Source organism: Furipterus horrens, unplaced genomic scaffold, assembly GCF_987537825.1.
Source record: "Furipterus horrens unplaced genomic scaffold, mFurHor1.1.pri manual_scaffold_9, whole genome shotgun sequence".
NCBI classification, from domain to species: domain Eukaryota; kingdom Metazoa; phylum Chordata; class Mammalia; order Chiroptera; family Furipteridae; genus Furipterus; species Furipterus horrens.
The window spans coordinates 103311946-103332602 of NW_028327179.1; the positions used below are offsets into that span (position 1 = coordinate 103311946).

Consider the following 20657-nt stretch of genomic DNA (forward strand, 5'->3'; position numbering starts at 1 on the left):
CATGCACAGTTTTATTTCCTCCTCACCGTGGTCAGTTTTACAGAAGGAAAAACTGCTATGCAGAGAAGGAGGTAACTTGCTTTCGGGTCAGACGGCAGGTGTTAGAGGCTGGAAGGAACCCAAGCTGTCCACCTGAAAATCCTGTGTTCTTAACCAGCGTGCTGTTACCCCCCTCTCTTCATACTCAAATCTGAGTAAGACTAGGTCTCCAATTTTAAGAAGCGCAGGCTAATGCCTCGTCATCCTTAATAGCAAATTTCTGCAACTAGGTGAAAGTTGTTTCACAACCGATGATGAAACTCCGAATATTGGAAAGAAAAGGGAATTGTCAGATGGTATGGACTCATTTATTCATTCGTGTATGCATTCAACAAAGTGAGCACCTACTATGTACTTCATATATATTTGTATATTAAAATCACGTATGTCTGGCTGGTGTGGCTCAGTGGATTGAGTGAACTAAAGGGTTGCTGGTTCGATTCCCAGTCAGGGCACAGGCCTGGGTTGCAGGCCAGGTCCCCGGTGTGGGTGCATGAGAAGTGACCACACACTGATGTTTCTCCCCCTCTATTTCTCCCCACTTCCCCTCTAAAAATACATCAATAAAATCTTTTTTAAAAACATGTAAATTAAAGCACGTTTATTTTACATCTACCGTTGATAAATTTATTTTACTTCAATACATGTTTTCTAGGTTTGAAATTTTATGTCAAGCAACCCCCTAACTGGTCATTTAAAGGCTTTTGTTACTCAGAAGTTAGATAAGTCTGTACTGAGTGCTTCTTAAGGAACTCTGCCTACTTCCATGAGAGTCATCTGATTTAACTTAAAAATATATCTGAACTGGAGTGTTCCTTATTGATCACGAAGAATTGTATTAATATTTCATTTTAAAAGTACTATTAATAATAGCCTAACTAATAGTTTGGTTCACTAATGATGACGAACTTTTAAAAGTTATTTGTAGGCGAGAAGCCAGTACACTTTTAAAAATCTGTTAAACAGGATTAGCTGAACTGTTCTTTATTGCAAAACATGAAGATAGCTTGTTTAAGGATTTATTTCAAGACTATGAAAGATGGGTTCGTCCTGTGGATCACCTGAATGACAAGATAAAAATCAAGTTTGGCCTCGCAATATCTCAGTTAGTGGATTCGGTAGGTGTGCATGTCATTCTGTATTCAATTTCATCCTCCTGTGTAGGTCAAATCGCTCGGGGGCCGACCGTTAAGCTATTAATTCTTCTGTCCTCTCAGCGACTATAGGGACGCCCGGCACTCTAGGGACGCAGAGTGTACGTCCAAGCTTTACGAAGCTGCCATTCCAGCTGTGACCTCAGTATTTTTTTCTACGTAGCAGCTTCACGGAGATTCAAGTCTGTGCCTCAGCTCCTTGGATGTTGGTAAGCTTGGAGAAGAATACGCTGGGAAGGAGGATAGGGCATGTAGGGGTCTGAATAGGATGGTCTGGAAAGGTGTCCCTGAGAAGCGGCCGTGGGACTACCCCGGGGAGGGCGTGTCAGGCCGGGGGACTCGCGAGTGCAAAGGCCCTGAGGCTGGCGTGTGCCTGTGTGTTTGCGGAGCAGCGAGGAGGCCTGTGTGGCTAGCGGTGAGTGGCCCCTGGGGAGGATTGCAGGACATGAGGTCAGAGAGGCAGTGGCAGGCTGGCCACTCGGAGATTTTGGCTTTGACAAAGACGGGCATCAGATCATGGCAGCGGCTGGAAGGCCCACCCAGACTTTAGACGCATGCAAATGAACCTAGTCCCAGCATCTCCCAGAGGAAATAAAAATGGACTTTGCTCCTTCTCAGAAGAAATGTTGATGGACTTAGCATGATATATGACCGGCCTGGCGGGGAGAAAAGCAGGGCGATATAAATAGCCTGCTGAATGTGTCGCTGCGTAAACTCACTGTAAGTGCAATGTATGTTTGGAAAGATGTGGAGGAAGGTCTTGCACCTCCTCTGCCTCGCTTCTGATAGGCTGCCGGCACCTTGTCCCCGCCCCTGGAGGGCTTAGAAACCGCTTTTGGGAAGTCTGACCTTCAGTTGCACTTCCGGTACACTTCCGCCACCTTGTCTCCGCCCCCGAAGGGCTTCCTTGTCCTTGGCCCCGCCCCCAGAGAACTCCCTATCTTTGGCCCGTTCGCCCCTCGCCCCCACCCCACCCCGCGAGATCGTTCTGCGCACGCGCGTGGGCCACATGGGCAGTGGACACTCGGCGGGGTGATAGTGGATTTTTCCTGTGACATGAAGCCCTTAGTAGTATGTTCTATATAAACCCGAATCAGCCCCTGCTTTCCCTCGTCCTAAGAATGAAGCCCACTTTCTTCATTCTGACCTGCAACTCACCACTGCCTTGTTGCTGATGCTCTGTCCTGGACCCCCGCCCCCCTCCGGACCGCCCTCTGTCTGTCCCTCACCCTCTCTGGAATGCTCTCCTCTCTGCACTCTGTGTCCCGCCCCCGAAGAACTACCCTGTCCTCTTCCCTGTCCCCGTGGGACTTCGGGGTCCTCTATGGTACTCCCAAGGTCTTACACATCCTCCGCCCTGCTTCCGATAGGCTGCCGGCACCTCGGCCCCGCCCTTGGAGGACTTAGAAGCCGCCTCCGTGAAGTCGGACCTTCAACCACACTTCCGGGACACGTCTGCCCTCCCAGTCCCACCCCGAAGGACTTCGGGGTGACTTCCGCTTCCGGCATGCCCGCCACCTTGTACCCGCCCTAGAAGGTCTCGCAGCTGGGGCCCCGCCCCCGAAGGTCCATGCACACTGTCTCGCTTCCGGTAGTCTTCCGCCACCCTGTCCTCGCCCCCGAAGCACTGCTGCGTCCTCCTCCCTGCCCCCGTGGGACTTCGGGGTCCTCTGTCCGGCTCCCGAAGGTCTTACACATCCCGATAGTGTTCCAGCACCTCGTCCCCGCCCCCGGAGGACTTAGAAGCCGCTTCCGTGAAGGCTGACCTGCCACACTTCCGGGACACGTCCGCCCTCCCCGTCCCACCCCGAAGGACTTCCGGGTGACTTCCGCTTCCGGCACGCCTGCCACCTTGTTCCCGCCCTAGAAGGTCTCACTCAGCTGGGGCCCCGCCCCTAAAGGTCTACAACCCTGTCCCGCTTCCGGTAGGCCCGCCATCTTGGTTCCACCCCCCCACCCCCGAAGGTCTTCCGGGTGTTCGACCTCGCCCCGCTTCCGGTAGTCTTCCGCCACCTTGTTTACGCCACCTTGTCTCCGCCCCCGAAGGGCTTCCGTATCTTTGGCCCGTACCCCCTCGCCCCCCCAACCCCGCAAGATCGTTCGGCGCACGCGCGCGGGCCACATGGGCAGCGGACACTCGGCGGGGTGATAGATTTTTCCTGTGGCGTGAAGCCCTTCGTGTAGCCCTCAATTCCAGTTTTTCTGCTCCGGTTACTACCTGCCTTCGGGCGCCGTGGGGGTGCGGGCTGCGCCGGCGTGGAGCATGGGTATGAGGACTCTCCGGCGGCCTGGTCGCAGGTCACCGCCTCCCAAAGTGCCAGGCCGGTCCTGCGGCCCCGGCCCACCTTTAAGAAATCTCGTCTGGGCGCGCCGGTCCTGCGGCCTTAGTCTGGTGTTCCACTATTTGGGAAATGTGCTCTGGGGGCCGAGATTGTCCCCCGGCCCCCACCCCCACCCACCCCCCGCCTCCTTCCGCGTGCAGGGCCCCAGCCCTACCGGGAGAAGCCTCTGCCCCTCTTCACGTGTCCGTCCTCCTGGACTCCGTGGTCGGGATACTGGCTTGGCTTTCGAGCGGCTGCGATTCTTTTTTTTTTTTTTTTGAGCTTCGGCCGTTTTGTCTCTTGCCCGTGAGGCGTCTGACTCAGTGTTTTCTGCTGAAGCTTCCTGCTCCGCCTGGACGCCCCGTTCTTTCTCCTTCCCCAGTTCTTCCTCTTGGACCTGCAGGGTCTCATCCCTCTTTCTGCCTCTACCGTGTCCCATTTGGGCTCCTTTTCTGTGTTGGTTTTTTTCAAAAAAGGGCTTTTTCGATTTTCCCCTCCAGCCCCGGTGCCTCGGTTTCCGCCTGTGTCAAGTCGCGTGTGCGTCCCTCACCTGACCACCAGGCGGCGGTGTCGCAGCGTCTACAGAGCCTGCTGCGCTCAGTAGCTGCGCCGCAGAGTCAGCCAAAGAAGGGGGTGGACGGAGTGGTTTTAAGTCGTGGAAATGCTTTTTCAATTGTAACTTTCGTTTCAGTAAGGATCTCACTTTCTTTTGACAGGAGCTGTAAAGTTCAGAAAACACGGTAAGTCACGCACACGTCAGTAAGCTATCGCCTGACAGAGGGTCTGGTACTCAGCTTACGGACCTGCGTGAGAAAACCGGAGTGGGAAGAAATGATCGGTTCCCTGCTACACACTGGACTCTGGGTGCCAGGATGTGTTTTATACAGGAGTTACCTTCAGTGGACGGGAGTCATGGGTATATTTTTCCTTTGCAGTCTCGAAGATATGACTCCAGGACCACTATATTTTCTCCAGGAGGTAAAATAGGAATTGTGTAATCTTGTCTCCAAAGTATTTTTAAGTGCTTGACTTTTTTTGGGTGCTGGGGGTGGGGGGGCGGAAATCAAGACACTTTTTTTTATAGTCCGTGCTCTCTTGTGTTTTGATGTAATTATGGTCCCCAGGTCGATCACGCGCAGCACGAGAGAATGAGAGAGGGACTCGAGGGTAGAGCCTGTCAGGGTTCCTGCTGACTCTCTTGGCCCAGTGGTGCAAGCACCCGGAAGGGAGTCTCGGTTTCTCACCGCTTGTGTTTTGCAGGTCGCTTGCACCAGGTTGAGTATGCCATGGAGGCCATCGGACGTGCGGGCACCTGTCCGGGAACGTTAGCGAGCGGCGGTGTCTGGCTTGCAGCAGAGTGACGCAACACCCACAAGCTGCTTGATGAAGTTGTTGTCCCTGAAAACATTTATAAGCTCGATGATGAGTAAGTGAGCTCACAGGGGAGAGGGTTTCAATATCTCACGTGCTCACATATGTAGGATCTCACGTATTTCGGGAGGGCTGGGCTGTGTGCCGTAGTAAACTTGACGCGAACGCTTGTTATTGTGCCTTTACTGGTGGACATTTTTGATTTTTACTTGAAACTTCCTTGAGGCTTAGGAAGATGCGTTATTCTTTTGACGTGCAGGGCCAAGCCCTAGGTGGAGAAACTATACCGTTCGGAGTACAGGCGTGGTAGGTGTGCAGACCTGGGTTAAGTCTGTGTGGCCTCGCGCCCGTTGCTTTCCTTCTCTGGGCTTCGGTGCCGCCTCGAGGGGTGGTGGCCGTTTAATGAACTAGAGTGAAACGAGTGAAATACACTGGCGCAGGGTCTGACACGTAGCAGGCTCCCCGAGTGTTCAGAACGGCTACTCGGGAATTGTGTGGAAGTGTCCTGAATCTTACCCCTGGAGGTCTGGGAACAGTTTAGATGAGCCCCGTCGGTTTCGCGTCGTTGGGCGTGCGGGACTCCTAGCTGGCGGGGCACTGGGTTTGCCTGTCAGAGACTTCCCCCCTGAGTGGGGGACGAGGTGGGTGCCGGTTATAGGGCCTTTGGATGCGTGTCCAAGGAAGCGTCATCCCTCCAGAGTCACCGCCGGGCCACGGGCCGCTCGGCTGAGCCCCCTCCCTCCGCCCCGGCCAGCCAGGCCTTTGGAGGTGAGAATACCAATGACCCAGGAGTGGGGGTAGTTTTTCTTCCACTCTGGCAAAACCTCTGTCTTGCTTCTGGACCCTCTCGGGACTTGCTTTAGCTTCCTAGTGCTCCTTCTCTCGCCCTGTTCGGCGTCGTGGCGCTGAATACGCCTATCGAAGAACTGGAGGGGGCGCTGTGTATCTTTCATGTTATAAACGACATCAGGTTTGTCCTGCAAAGATAAACCTTCTGTAGTTTCTGTCTGTTCAGAAGAAAACCAGAGCATTGACGCGAGCATGGTAAACTTATCATGGAACTTGGGGCTTTGCAAATACTTCTTAAAGGCCCTCTCAGACACCTGCTCTGCTTACAGACACATGAATACATTTTTTTTTTTCTTCCTCCAGGGGCATGGCTTGCACCGTGGCCGGCGTAACTTCTGACGCTAACGTTCTGACCAATGAACTGAGGCTCATTGCCCAAAGGTATGGTCAGAGAGAGTGTGACTGACGATCTATAAGTCAGTTTGCTTGATATCTAAGGAGAACTCGTTTTTGCCAAGATGAGAGTCATCGCAGATTTATTAATTGAAAATTGCTTCTTTTTTCTAACCTGAACTTATAAAATGTTATGGTCATAAGATTGTTAGGATGTTGACATTCCCCTGCTCCCCTTTCAAATGACAGGTGACTGTCAATGTCCCCATGGCGCAGGTTTATGTCCAGAATATGTTTTGCTTAGATTTTTGTGTCTTAGGGAAAAATGATGACTATGCCAGTGTTTTCATCCTAGGTATTTGTTTATTACAGTATCGGGAGCCAATTCCTCGTGAGCAGTTGGTGACAGCGCTCTGTGATATCAAACAAGCGTACGCGCAGTTTGGAGGTAGGAAATCTGGGGCATATTTATTCCAGAAAGGGAAAACATTTTCTAGGTAACAATTTTTTTAAGAGATGGTAAAAAGAAATTGAAAAGTAAGTGAAAAACTTTTTGTACATTTGCGCTTCGTGGTTTCCGCGATATGTATTATCATATGTTTTATTAATAGACCATCGAGAGGCAGAAATAGCCTTTTTAAATCTGGAAACCGATTGCTTTTCTTACCTAATAATTAAACTCAGCACGGAGTAGCGGTCCTCCGGGTCTTGACTCCGTCTCCTGACTGTGCCCATCTCCCGGAAGCAAGTGGACGTTTTGGTGGGCCTTAGTCTGTGGTGGCCAGAACAGAGCCACTTACGAATGCTCAGCTTCACAAGAAAGGTGCTTCAGCTACGTTCGGGGAGCTCGAGTGACTGTAGCGATACTGCCTTTGGGCGGCTGATGTGCTTGACGGTCCTCTTTTCTTGGTTAAAGGGAAAAACGTGCCTTTGGCGTCTCGCTGCTGTCCATTGGCTGGGATAAGCGTTACGGCTTTCAGCTCTATCGGAGCGACCCAAGCGGAAATTACGGGGGATGGAAGGCCGCACGCATTGGCAATAACGGCGCCGTGAGTATTTCTGTGTTGCTGTAAAACCTAGCGATAGGTACCTAACGTGATTTTGCAACGGCGATGAATGTAAACGGTATTTTAAGGTAGCTGCAACAACTTTAGCACCTGTGATTGCTATAACGCAGCCGTGCGTGTGTGTGTTTGCCCCCAGTGGAAATGGCCACGCCGACCAGAGAGAATGGAAAGACGGTCATCGGAGTCCTCAGACAGAAGGAAGTGGAACAGCTGATCAGAAGGCACGAGGAAGAAGAAGCTAAGGCTGAGCGTGAGAAGAAAGAAGAACAAAAAGAAAAGGATACGTGGAAGACAGAATTGGGGGTCTTATAAATCTTTTGAGCCCCATTTCAGCCGCCCTCTTCCACAGTGAGCACGTGTTGGCTTTTGAACCCGGACGGTGGGAAAGAGGGATGGTAGCCTCTGATCGGGCCCTCGCCGTTCTGTAAGTTGAGCGGTGACTGCTCTTCATGGACCTTTCTAACCCCCGCCCCCCTTTTCTGGGAATAAAACTCGGTAAGAATGGAAACGGCGAAGGAGAATTGTCTGTAGCAGTCACTGTTGTTCACCGGGGTTAGTGGGTCTGTGATCCTTCATGCTTCAGTGTCCTGGGGCAGCCCTGGAGGTGCCGGGACACAAGAGGCTAAAGTTGGTGGGTGTGAGTGTCATCAGCAGGGAAAGATGGGACTTGTGCCCTGAAGGTCTCCCTTGCTGTGTCCCTGCCGTCTTGGAGAACCCGTGGCCCTCGGCCTCTGTGGGAATCACGTTCTTGTACCTGTTGCCAGCCATCGACATCGATGGCTCTTCCTAGGACCGGATGTGTGTGCGTGCACATGTATACACACAGGCGTTCACACAAACCGCTCCGAAAACACGTGAAAGGCCCGTTTACAGTGCAAGCCCTGCACCCACTACGGTAATCGGTCATCAGTGCTTCTGAGCACCTCTGGATCCCTCAGATCCCATTTCCCTCTCCCCCTCTACTCCAGAGAGAGAACTCGAGTTTACCTTTCCCCTTACCTACGGTTCTTACAATCCATTTGTCTGTTCCTCTGCCCCAGGTGGCACATCCCTCGGGGTGGCCGGGTGTGCCCTCTCTCCGTCTCCAGCGCTTGGTTTAAGAACGACCGTGGGCTGAGCCGACCCAGACCAGACGGGCTGGGGGATGACAGCTTGGGACGCCGCGGCAGGCCCACGGCGGGCACGTGGCAGGTCCTGTGCAGGAGAGATTATGGCCACAGAGGAAAAGGGGCCGCAGACGAGAGCAGTCGGTCTTGGCTGAGGCGGGTGGGGTGGGGGGCCCTGGTCTCAGCCCAGGAAGGCTCCAGGGCCACCGCCGCAGTGCCAGCCTCCCACACTTGTCCCCTCCAGCTCTCCTCAGAGCACATTGAACCCTTCCGTCGGTTCCCCATGCGAGAATTTCACAGATCTGCTGCGAAGTGAGTGAAGCTTAAGCTTCAGGACCCCTCGCTTCGGAGGCCTGGGAAGGGACCCTCACGATGTGTTCCATGCTCGTGCTTTTTGTAAAGTCTGCAAAAGTAAGGTCTTCTACCTGCAGTTAATAAGCGCTACCGTCTGTTTCTGCAGCGGAACATACTTGTTCGCAGATACTTCCATGCGTAGTGAGGTTATTGTTACTCACCTCAGGGTCCAAATGGCTCTCAGGACGTGTTCCTCACCCACCCGCTGAGCCTGCATACCCAGTATAGTGACAGGAAGGCATAGGAACAGAAGTTGTCACCATCATTGGAAGTTCCTGGACAGTGGGAGAGGAACAGGGCTTGACATGTGCCAAGTCAGAAGCTCGTCTGTGGCAAACTTCATCCTTAAGGTGTGTGCAGAGTTACCATCTGGGGATTCAGGTCCCGTGGTGCCGGAAACGCCGGGGGGGGGGGGGCGGGGGGGTGCCTTACGGGTATGTCGGCTCATCGAACCACTGCGGTAATTTGGTGAAGTTTCTCATTCTGATTTTCAGTTTGATACCCAATTTTGTATTTGTACTGCCGTATTCTTTTGCTTTAAGAGGACACCCTCCCACTCCGCTACACACACACACACACACACACACACACACACAGATAGTATCTTATATATAAACCCGAATCAGCCCCTGCTTTCCCTCGTCCTGAGAATAAAGTCCACTTTATTCATTCTGACCTGCAACTCGCCACTGCCTTGTTGCTGATGCTCTGTCCTGGACCCCCGCCCCCCCTCTGGACCGCCCTCTGTCTGTCCCTCACCCTCTCTGGAATGCTCTTCTCTCTGCACTCTGTGTCTCCCGCCCCCGAAGAACTACCCCGTCCTCTTCCCTGTCCCCGTGGGACTTCGGGACCCTCTATCCTGCTCCCGAAGGTCTTACATACCCTGCGCCCCGCTTCCGACATGCTGCCGGCACCTCGGCCCCGCCCCTGGAGGACTTAGGAGCCGCCTCCGGGAAGTCTGACCTTCCGCCGCACTTGCGGGACACTTCCGCCCTCCCGGTCCCACCCCAGAGGACTTCCGGGCGACTTCCGCTTGCGGCCGACCCGCCATCTTGTTCCCGCCCCAGGAGGTCTCACGCAGCCGAGGCCCAACCCCCAAAGGTCTACGCAGCCTGCCCCGCCATCTTGGTCTCACCCCGAAGGTCTTCCGGGTGTCCGGCCTCGCGCCGCTTCCGGGTATCTTCCGCCACCCCGTCCCCGCCCCCGAAGAACTAGAACTACCGCGTCCCCTTCCCTGCCCCGCACTGGCACTTCGGGGTCCTCTATCCTGCTCCCGAAGGCCTTACACATCCTCCGATAGCGTTCCGGCACCTCGCCCCCGCCCCTGGAGGACTTAGGAGCCGCTTCCGGGAAGTCTGACCTTCTGCCGCACTTCCGCGGTCCTGGTCCCACCCCAGAGGACTTCCGGGCGACTTCCGCTTCCCGCGGACCCACCATCTTGTTCCCGCCCTAGAAGGTCTGACGCAGCTGAGGCCCAACCCCAGAAGGTCCACGCAGCCTGCCCCGCCATCTTGGTCCCACCCTGAAGGTCTTCCGGGTGTTCGGCCTCGCCCCGCTTCCGGGAGTCTTCCGCCACCCTGTCCCCGCCCCCGGAGAACTGCCTCGTCCCCTTCCCTGCCCCACCCCCGCCCCGGGACTTCGGGGTTCTCTATCCTGCTCCCGAAGGTCTTACACATCCTCCGATAGAGTTCCGGCACCTCGCCCCCGCCCCTGGAGGACTTAGGAGCCGCTTCCGGGAAGTCCGACCTTCCGCCGCACTTCCGGGACACATCCGCCCTCCCGGTCCCACCCCAGAGGACTTCCGGGCGACTTCCGCTTCCCGCGGACCCGCCATCTTGTTCCCGCCCTAGAAGGTCTGACGCAGCTGAGGCCCAACCCCAGAAGGTCCACGCAGCCTGCCCCGCCATCTTGGTCCCACCCCGAAGGTCTTCCGGGTGTTCGGCCTCGCCTCGCTTCCGGGAGTCTTCCGCCACCCTGTCCCCGCCCCCGAAGAACTGCCGCGTCCCCTTCCCTGCCCCCCCCCCCCCGGGACTTCGGGGTCCTCTGTCCTGCTCCCGAAGGTCTTACACGTCCTCCGCAATTCTATGGAGAGGTTTACGGTATCAAATTACAATAGTAAACTCAACATTTACTTAATCTGATGGTGCTCAGACTTTTTTAGAAAGTGCAAATCATCATCTCTCGATTCAGACACCAGGCTCTGGGATTGCCAAGAAGCCACTTAAGTCCACTGAACTCAACGCGCTTCACCTGCTCCTGTGCGCTCCAGAGGAACTCTTCCATCAACCTGTCAGTGTGCTTGCCGGCTGTGGCTCCCCGTCTGTCTCAGTGCTGCCCTCCTGTGGGGAACTCTGGGAATTACAGCTAAGGGAAGCTCACCGAGTCCACTGTACGGATAGGGCTAGATGGCTAGGCTCAGGGTTGATAGGTTTAGCGTTAATGAGCCTAGGGTTAACAGGCTTCTATCTTTAATAGACTTAGCCTTCCTGGATGGAGCTTCAGAAGAGCTAACAGATTTCCAGAAACGCTTCGTATGTACCCCATCATCAGGCCCAGTGCTCTTTCGGGGTGGCTGTAGGAACCCCGAAAGCGAGGAGTAAGGCCAGCGGGAGACTGTGCAGAGCGCGCGTCTGTCCCACCACACTAAGTGTGAGTAGTCGTAGCGGGGGTAAAAAAAAAAAAAGAATGGCAAACTACCTAGATACTACCTGACTTAGTGAGATAACATAGCTTATTTAATTTTTTCTGCACAACAGTGAGGCAGCAAAGCAGAAGTTATTCTTTCTTATTAATTTTCTAGAATTAAAAAATTTAAACATACATAAAACATTCAAATATAATGACTTGAAGAGTTCTTGCCATACACTTTTAACAATTATTGACATTGTGCCAATAGATATCCATATTGATGTAGGTTAGGATATTGTGGCATGTGCAGGTTCACAGCTAAACGAGTGGTGGTGCCAAGTATTCAAAATAAGGTTTTCAGCTTTGCAGTCCTTTGTCCTTCCTTAATCACCAAACTTTTTAGGTAAATCATTCTTCTAACTCCCCAAATTTGAGACAGTACTAGAGAAATGATATTCAAAGTTAAAATTGAATTTGTACAGCCAAAACTTAAGTCTCTCAGAGTGTTAATGTCATGTTTCTTATTTATACCTTTTATGTATCCAGTTTACTTTGTCTCCTGTTATTGGCAATTTTTTGGTCTTGTTTTAAATTGTTGTTCTTTTACAGTTGTCCCAGTTTTTCTCCCGTGTTGTTTGTATTTTTAACTATTGGTCCAATACCTTCTTATTTTTGTTCTTATACTGTTTTTAGTGTGCGTCACTGCTTGAACCCCTTCACTTTTTTTTTTTTTGAAATATGTCATCTGTGTGCTATTAGTAGGTTGCTCTTCTAATTATCATTATTAGCTTTAAAGGGTGTAGACTCTGGGAAAGCTTCTTATTGAACTGTCATTGTACTGTGCAGAGAGTGCCCAGTTCCACAGACAAGCTCTTCCCTCGTATTTTGCAAGGTTCCGTTCCTCGGGTGATCTGTAGGGAAACGACCTTTAGTGGCCCTCCGGGAGGTTTCAGGCAGAATCAGTAGCTCTGCAGGCAGTGACTGCTTTTGTTGCAATATTTCTGTGTATTTGTGTCTTTGGAGGTCTATCAGTTACCATTACTCTAGTAGTCATTTGTGGAATAATCAGAATGACCCCGTGCTGGCACTTCCATGCACAGTTTTATTTCGTCCTCACCGTGGTCAGTTTTACAGAAGGCAAAACTGATATGCAGAGAAGGAGGTAACTTGCTTTCAGGTCAGACAGCAGGTGTTAGAGGCTGGAAGGAACCCAAGCCGTCCACCTGAAAATCCTGTGTTCTTAACCAGCGTGCTGTTATCCCCTCTCTTCATACTCAAATCTGAGTAAGACTAGGTCTCCAATTTTAAGAAGCGCAGGCTAATGCCTCATCGTCCTTAATAGCAAATTTCTGCAACTAGGTGAAAGTTGTTTCGCGACCGACGATGAAACTCCGAATATTGGAAAGAAAAGGGAATTGTCAGATGGTATGGACTCGTGTATTCATTCGTGTATGCATTCAACAAAGTGAGCACCTACTATGTACTTCATATATCTTTGTATATTAAAATCATGTATGTCTGGCTGGTGTGGCTCCGTGGATTGAGTGAACTAAAGGGTTGCTGGTTCGATTCCCAGTCAGGGCACAGGCCTGGGTTGCAGGCCAGGTCCCCAGTCAGTGTGGGTGCATGAGAAGTAACCACACACTGATGTTTCTCCCCCTCTGCTTCTCCCCACTTCCCCTCTAAAAATACATCAATAAAATCTTTTCTAAAAACATGTAAATTAAAGCACGTTTATTTTACATCTACCGTTGATACGTTTATTTTACTTCCATACATGTTTTCTAGGTTTGAAATTTTGTGTCAAGCAACCCCCTAACTGGTCATTTAAAGGCTTCTGTTACTCGGAAGTTAAATAAGTCTGTACTGAGTACCGAGTGCTTCTTAGGGAACTCTGCCTATTTCCATGAGAGTCCTCTGATTTAACTTAAAAACATATCTGAACTGGAGTGCTCCTTATTGATCACAAAGAATTGTATTAATATTTCATCTTAAAAGTACTATTAATAATAGCCTAACTAATAGTTTGGTTCACTAATGATGAGGAACTTTTAAAAGTTATTTGTAGGAGAGAAGCCAGTACGCTAACTTTTAAAAATTTGTTAGACAGGATTAGCCGAACCGTTCTTTATTGCAAAACATGAAGATAGCTTGTTTAAGGATTTATTTCGAGGCGACGAAAGATGGGTTCGTCCTGTGCAACACCCACGAATGACAAGATAAAAATCCAGTTTGGCCTCGCCATATCTCAGTTAGTGGGTGTGGTAGGTGTGCATGTCATTCTGTATTCAATGCCATCCTCCTCTGTAGGTCAAATCGCTCGGGGGGCCGTCCGCTAAGCTATTTATTCTTCTGTCCTCTCCGCGACTATAGGGACGCCCGGCGGCGGCACTCTAGGGACGCAGAGTGTACGTACAAGCTTTACGAAGCTGCCGTTCTAGCTGTGGCCTCGGTATTTTTTTCTACGTAGCAGCTTCACAGAGATTCAAGCCTGTGCCTCGGCTCCTTGGGTGTTGGTAAGCTTGGAGAAGAATACACTGGGAAGGAGGACAGGGCGTGTCGGGGTCTGAATAGGATGGTCTGGAAAGGTGTCCCTGAGAAGCGGCCTGCCGTGGGACTACCCCGGGGAGGGTGTGTCAGGCCGGGGAACTGTCGTGAGTGCAAAGGCCCGGAGGCTGGCGTGTGCCGGTGTGTTTGCGGAGCAGCGAGGAGGCCCGTGTGGCTAGAGGCGAGGGACCCCTGGGGAGGAGTGCAGGAGATGAGGTCAGAGAGGCAGTGGCAGGCTGGCCACTCGGAGATTTTGGCTTTGACAAAGATTTTGGCATCAGAACCTGGCGGCGGCTGGAACGCCCACCCGGACTTTTGACGTACGCAAAGGAACTGCATGCAAATGAACCTAGTCCCAGCATCTCCCAGAGGAAATAAAAATGGACTTGGCTCCTTCTCAGAAGAAATGTTGATGGACTTAGCATGATATATGACCGGCCTGGCGGGGAGAAAAGCAGAGCGATATAAATAGCCTGCTGAATGTGTCGCTGCGTAGACTCACTGTAAGTGCAATGTATGTTTGGAAAGATGTGGAGGAAGGTCTTACACATCCTCTGCCTCGCTTCCGATAGGCCGCCGGCACCTGGTCCCCGCCCCTGGAGGGCTTAGAAGCCGCTTCGGGGAGGCTGACCTTCCGCCGCACTTCTGACACACTTTTGCCATCTTGGTCCCACCCCAAAGGACTTCCCGGTGTTCGGCCTTGCCCTGCTTCCGCTTCCGGTAGTCTTCCGCCACCTTCTCTCCGCCCCCGAAGGGCTTCCGTATGTTGATCGTTCTGCGCACGCGCGTGGGCCACACGGGCAGCGGACACTCGGCGGGGTGATGGTGGATTTTTCCTGTGGCGTGAAGCCCTTCGTGTAGCCCTCAACTCAATTCCGGTTTTTCTGCTCCGGTTAGTACCTGCCTTCGGGCGCCGCGGGGATGCCGGCTGCGCCGGCGTGGAGCATGGGGATGAGAACTGTCCGGCCGCCTCGTCGCAGGTCACTGCCTCCCAAAGTGCCAGGCCGGTCCTGCGGCCTTAGTCTGGTGTTCCGCTATTTGGGAAATGTGCTCTGGGGGCCGAGATTGCCCGCCGCCCCCCCGCCCGCCGCCCCCCCCCCCCCCCGCCTCCTTCCGCATGCAGGACCCCAGCCCTCCCGGGAGAAGCCTCTGCCCCTCTTAACGTGTCCGCCCTCCTGGACTCCGTGGTCGGGATACTGGCTTGGCTTTCGAGCGGCTGCGATTCTTTTTTTTTTGAGCTTCGGCCGTTTGTCTCTTGCCCGTGAGGCGCCTGACTCAGTGCTTTCTGCTGAAGCTTCCTGCTCCGCCTGGACGCCCCGTTCTTTCTCCTTCCCCAGTTCTTCCTCTTGGACCTGCAGGGTCTCATCCCTCTTTCTGCCTCTCCCATGTCCCATTTGGGGTCCTTTTCTGTGTTGTTTTCTTTTTTCAAAAAAGGGCTTTTTCGATTTTCCCCTCCAGCCCCGGTGCCTCGGTTTCCACCTGTGTCAAATCGCGTGTGCGTCCCTCACCTGACCACCAGGCGGCGCTGTCGCAGCGTCTACAGAGCCTGCTGCGCTCAGTAGCTGCACCGCGGAGTCAGCCAAAGAAGGGGGAGGACGGAACGGTTTTAAGTCGTGGAAATGCTTTCTCAATTGTAACTTTCATTTTGGTAAGGATCTCACTTTCTTTTGACAGGAGCTGTAAAGTTCAGAAAACACGGTAAGTCACGCACACGTCCGTAAGCTATCGCCTGACAGAGGGTCTGGTACTCAGCTCACGGACCTGCGTGAGAAAACCGGAGTGGGAAGAAATGATCGGTTCCCTGCCACGCACTGGACTCTGGGTGCCAGGATGTGTTTCATGCAGGAGTTACCTTCAGTGGACGGGAGTCATGGGTATATTTTTCCTTTGCGGTCTCAAAGATATGACTCCAGGACCACTCTATTTTCTCCAGGAGGTAAAACAGGAATTGTGTAATCTTGTCTCCAATGTATTTTTAAGTGCTTGACTTTTTTTGGGTGCTGGGGGTGGGGGGGCGGAAATCAAGACACTTTTTTTTATAGTCCGTGCTCTCTTGTGTTTTGATGTCATTATGGTCCCCAGGTCGATCGCGCGCAGCACGAGAGAACGAGAGAGGGACGCGAGGGTAGAGCCTGTCAGGGTTCCCGCTGACTCTCTTGGCCCAGTGGTGCAAGCACCCGGAAGGGAGTCTCGGTTTCTCACCGCTTGTGTTTTGCAGGTCGCTTGTACCAGGTTGAGTACGCCATGGAGGCCATCGGACGTGCGGGCACCTGTCCGGGAACGTTAGCGAGCGGCGGTGTCTGGCTTGCAGCAGAGCGACGCCACACCCACAAGCTGCCTGATGAAGTTGTTGTCCCTGAAAACATTTATAAGCTCAGTGAGTAAGTGAGCTCACAGGGGGGAGAGGGTTTCAATATCTCACGTGCTCACATACGTAGGACCTCACGTATTTCGGGAGGGCTGGCCCGTGTGCCGTAGTAAACTTGACGCGGACGCTTGTTATTGTGCCTTTACTGGTGGACATTTTTGATTTTTACTTGAAACTTCCTCGAGGCTTAGGACGATGCGTTATTCTTTTGACGTGCAGGGCCAAGCCCTAGGTGGAGAAACTACTCTATACCGTTCGGAGTACAGGCGTGGTAGGTGTGCAGGCCTGGGTTAAGTCTGTGTGGCCTCGCGCCCGTTGCTTTCCTTCTCTGGGCTTCGGTGCCGCCTCGAGTGGTGGTGGCCGTTTAATGAACTAGAGTGAAACGAGTGAAATACACTGGCGCAGGGTCTGACACGTGGCAGGCTCCCCGAGTGTTCAGAACGGCTACTCGGGAATTGTGTGGAAGTGTCCCGAATCCTACCCCTGGAGGTCTGGGAACAGTTTAGATGAGCCCCGTCGGTTTCGCGTCGTTGGGCGTGCGGGACTCCTAGCTGGCGGGGCACTGGGTTTGCCTGTCAAGAGACTTCCCCCCTGAGTGGGGGACGAGGCGGGTGCCGGTTCTAGGGCCTTTGGATGCGTGTCCAAGGAAGCATCATCCCTCCAGAGTCACCGCCGGGCCACGGGCCGCTCGGCAGCCGGCAGGCTTGCGGAGGTGTAGTGACAGCAGGTGACAGAGGGTGCCAGCTCTAGGGGAGCCAGCGCAGCCCTCGGGGAATGGCAGCAAAGAAAGGAAAGGCGCCTTTCCTGGGAGCCTAGCCCCTGAGCCCCCTCCCTCCGCCCCGGCCAGCCAGGCCTTTGGAGGTGAGAATACCGATGACCCAGGAGTGGGGGTAGTTTTTCTTCCTCTCTGGCAAAACCTCTGTCTTGCTTCTGGACCTTCTCGGGACTTGCTTTAGCTTCCTAGTGCTCCTTCTCTCGCCCTGTTCGGCGTCGTGGTGCTAAATAACACCTATCGAAGAACTGGAGGGGGCGCCATGTATCTTTCGTGTTAAATGATGTCAGGTTTGTCCTGCAAAGATAAACCTTCTGTAGTTTCTGTCTGTTCAGAAGAAAACCAGAGCATTGACGCGAGCATGGTAAACTTATCATGGAACTTGGGACTTTGCAAACACTTCTTAAAGGCCCTCTCAGACACCTGCTCTGCTTACAGACACATGAATACATTTTTTTTTCCTCCAGGGACATGGCTTGCAGTGTGGCCGGCATAACTTCTGACGCTAACGTTCTGACCAATGAACTGAGGCTCATGGCCCAAAGGTATGGTCAGAGAGGGTGTGACTGATGATCTCTAAGTTAGTTTGTTTGATATCTCTAAGGAGAACTCGTTTTTGCAAAGATGAGAGTCATTACAGATCTATTAATTGAAAATTGTTTTTTTTTTAACCCGAACTTCTAAAATGTTGTGGTAGTAAGATTGTTAGGATGTTGACATTCCCCTGCTCCCCTCTCAAATGACAGGTGACTGTTAATGTCCCCATGGAGCAGGTTTATGTCCAGAATATGTTTTGCTTAGATTTTTGTGTTTTAGGAAAAAATGATGACTATGCCAATGTTTTCATCCTAGGTATTTGTTTACTAGTGTCGGGAGCCAATTCCTTGTGAGCAGTTGGTGACAGCGCTCTGTGATATCAAACAAGCGTACGCACAGTTTGGAGGTAGGAAATCTGGGGCATATTTATTCCAGAAAGGGGAGACATTTTCTAAGTAATAATTTTTTTATGAGATGATAAAAAGAAATTGAAAAGTAAGTAAAAACTTTGTACATTTCCGCTTTGTGGTTTCCGCGATATGTATGATCATATGTTTTATTAATAGACTATCGAGAGGCAAAAATAGCATTTTTAAATCTGGAAACCGATTGTTTTTTACCTAATAATTAAACTCAGCACTGAGAAGCAGTCCTCCATGTCTTAATTCCATCTCCCGGAAGCAAGTGGACGTTTTGGTGGGCCTTAGTCTGTGGTGGCCAGAACAAAGCCACTTACGAATGCTCAGCTTCACAGAAAGGTGCTTCGGCTACGTTCAGGGAGCTCAAGTGACTATAGCGATACTGCATTTGGGCGGTTGATGTACTTGACAGTCCTCTTTCTTGGTTAAAGGGAAAAACGTCCCTTTGGCGTCTCGCTGCTGTCCATTGGCTGGGATAAGCGTTACGGCTTTCAGCTCTATCAGAGCGACCCAAGCGGAAATTACGGGGTATGGAAGGCCACATGCATTGGAAATAACAGCGCCGTGAGTATTTCTGTGTTGCTGTAAAACCTAGCAATAGGTACCTAACATGATTTTGAAACGGCGATGAATGTAAATGGTATTTTAAGGTAGCTGCAACAACTTTAGCATCTGTGATTGCTATTGGTGATGCAGTCGCAGGTTCTGCTAATACCACTGGGGTTTATTGCCTACGTTTGTAACAAAAGGAAATAGTGATTTTCAAAGGCAAGTTGTTGAAATAAGATACAGTTTTTTTCATATCCTGGTGGATAATCCCCTTGAATTCTATCACAAAGTCTTGGAGGTCTGAGGCCCCGGGTTAAAGATTCCATTCACAGAGCATCGACACTCCCCCTCCACCCCATCCCATGTGTCCCCGCCCATCATAATTGCTTACAGTGGTTACATGCTAATAATAATTCAGGCATCAGTCTTCTGCCCAGTCCACGTTCCTGAAAAATGCAGACATTTAAAGGACGTTCTTTTTGATGATTATTTCTGCTTCGTAGGCAGCTGTGTCTATGTTAAAACAAGACTACAAAGAAGGGGAAATGACCCCGAAGTCAGCACTTGCTTTAGCTATCAAAGTCCTCGACAAGACCATGGACGTGAGCAAGCTCTCTGCTGAAAAGGGTAGGTTATGTCCCCTCCTCCGGTTCGGTCAGTTTCCTGGACCGCGTCGGAGAGGTTCCTACGAGGAAATTGCGGTTCCTTCTGCTCAGCACAGCTTACAGCGGGTTGGCTCGTGGGACTTTTTCAAAGGAAGGGACAAAACAGCAGCTTAGAAGGTTGGAATGGGTCAGGAGAAGAAAGATCGTTGACGCAGAAACGTGAATAAAAGTATCCGTGAATCATATGAAGCACAAAACACGAAGGGGTGGTGAGCGAAGGCCGACAAGGGGGGGGGGGGGTTTTTGAACCGGGTCGCCTGTGCGGGCTGAGTGCGCCCCGTAACGCAGCCGTGTGTGTGTGTGTGTGTGTGTGTGTGTGTGTGTGTGTTTGCCCCCAGTGGAAATTGCCACGCCGACCAGAGAGAATGGAAAGACGGTCATCGGAGTCCTCGGACAGAAGGAAGTGGAACAGCTGATCAGAAGACACGAGGAAGAAGAAGCTAAGGCTGAGCGTGAGAAGAAAGAAAAAGAACAAAAAGAAAAGGATACGTGGGAGACAGAATTGGGGGTCTTATAAATCTTTTGAGCCCCATTTCAGCCGCCCTCTTCCACAGTGAGCACGTGATGGCTTTTGAACCCGGACGGTGGGAAAGAGGGATGGTAGCATCTGATCGGGCCCTCGTCTTTCTGTAAGTTGGGCGGTGACTGCTCTTCATGGACCTTTCTACCCCCCTCCCCCCCTTTTCTGGGAATAAAACTCGGTAAGAATGGAAACGGTGAAGGAGAATTGTCTGTAGCAGTCACTGTTGTTCACCGGGATCAGTGGGTCTGTGATCCTTCATGCTTCAGTGTCCTGGGGCAGCCCTGGAGGTGCCGGGACACAAGAGGCTAAAGTTGGTGGGTGTGAGTGTCATCAGCAGGGAAAGATGGGACCTGTGCCCTGAAGGTCTCCCTTGCTGTGTCCCTACCGTCTTGGAGTACCCGTGGCCCTCGGCCTCTGTGGGAATCACGTTCTTGTACCTGTTGCCAGCCATCGACATCGATGGCTCTTCCTAGGACCGGAAGTGTGTGCGTGCACATGTATACACACACGCGTTCACGCAAACCTCTCCGAAAACACGTGAAAGGCCCGTTTACAGTGCAAGCCCTGCACCCGCTACAGTAATCAGTCATCAGTGCTTCTGAGCACCTCCGGATCCCTCAGATCCCATTTCTCTCTCCCCCTCTACTCCCGAGAGAGAACTCGAGTTTACCTTTCCCCTTACCTACGGCTCTTACAATGCGTTTGTCTGTTCCTCTGCCCCAGGTGGCACATCCCTCGGGGTAGCCGGGTGTGCCCTCTCTCCGTCTCCAGCGGTTGGTTTAAGAACGACCGTGGGCTGAGCCGACCCAGACCAGACGGGCGGGGGGATGACAGCTGCTGCGGACGCCGCGGCAGGCCCACGGCGGGCGCGTGGCAGGTCCCGTGCAGGAGAGATTATGGCCACAGAGGAAAAGGGGCCACAGACGAGAGCAGTCGGTCTTGGCTGAGGCGGTGGGGTGGGGGGCCCTGGTCTCAGCCCAGGAAGGCTCCAGGGCCACCGCCGCAGTGCCGGCCTCCCACACTTGTCCCCTCCAGCTCTCCTCAGAGCACATTGA

At 52.3% G+C, this 20657-nt stretch overlaps 2 long non-coding RNA genes across 3 annotated transcripts; both read left to right on the plus strand.

Annotated features, from left to right (window-relative positions):
• The first annotated feature begins 4803 nt into the window (after window positions 1-4803).
• On the plus strand, window positions 4804-7377 carry LOC150002409 (uncharacterized). 2 transcript variants are annotated; one of them, XR_016513167.1, is made up of 4 exons: window positions 4804-4902; window positions 6038-6115; window positions 6440-6515; window positions 6984-7377. It is a non-coding gene; the product is annotated as an uncharacterized LOC150002409 (long non-coding RNA). The 2 variants fall into 2 exon arrangements; XR_016513166.1 differs by lacking the exon at window positions 6984-7377 and having other exon boundaries at window positions 6440-6583.
• A 9824-nt stretch (window positions 7378-17201) lies between these two features.
• On the plus strand, window positions 17202-19793 carry LOC150002410 (uncharacterized). The gene is made up of 5 exons (XR_016513168.1): window positions 17202-17454; window positions 17777-17852; window positions 18297-18429; window positions 18918-19041; window positions 19418-19793. It is a non-coding gene; the product is annotated as an uncharacterized LOC150002410 (long non-coding RNA).
• The last annotated feature ends 864 nt before the right edge of the window (window positions 19794-20657 follow it).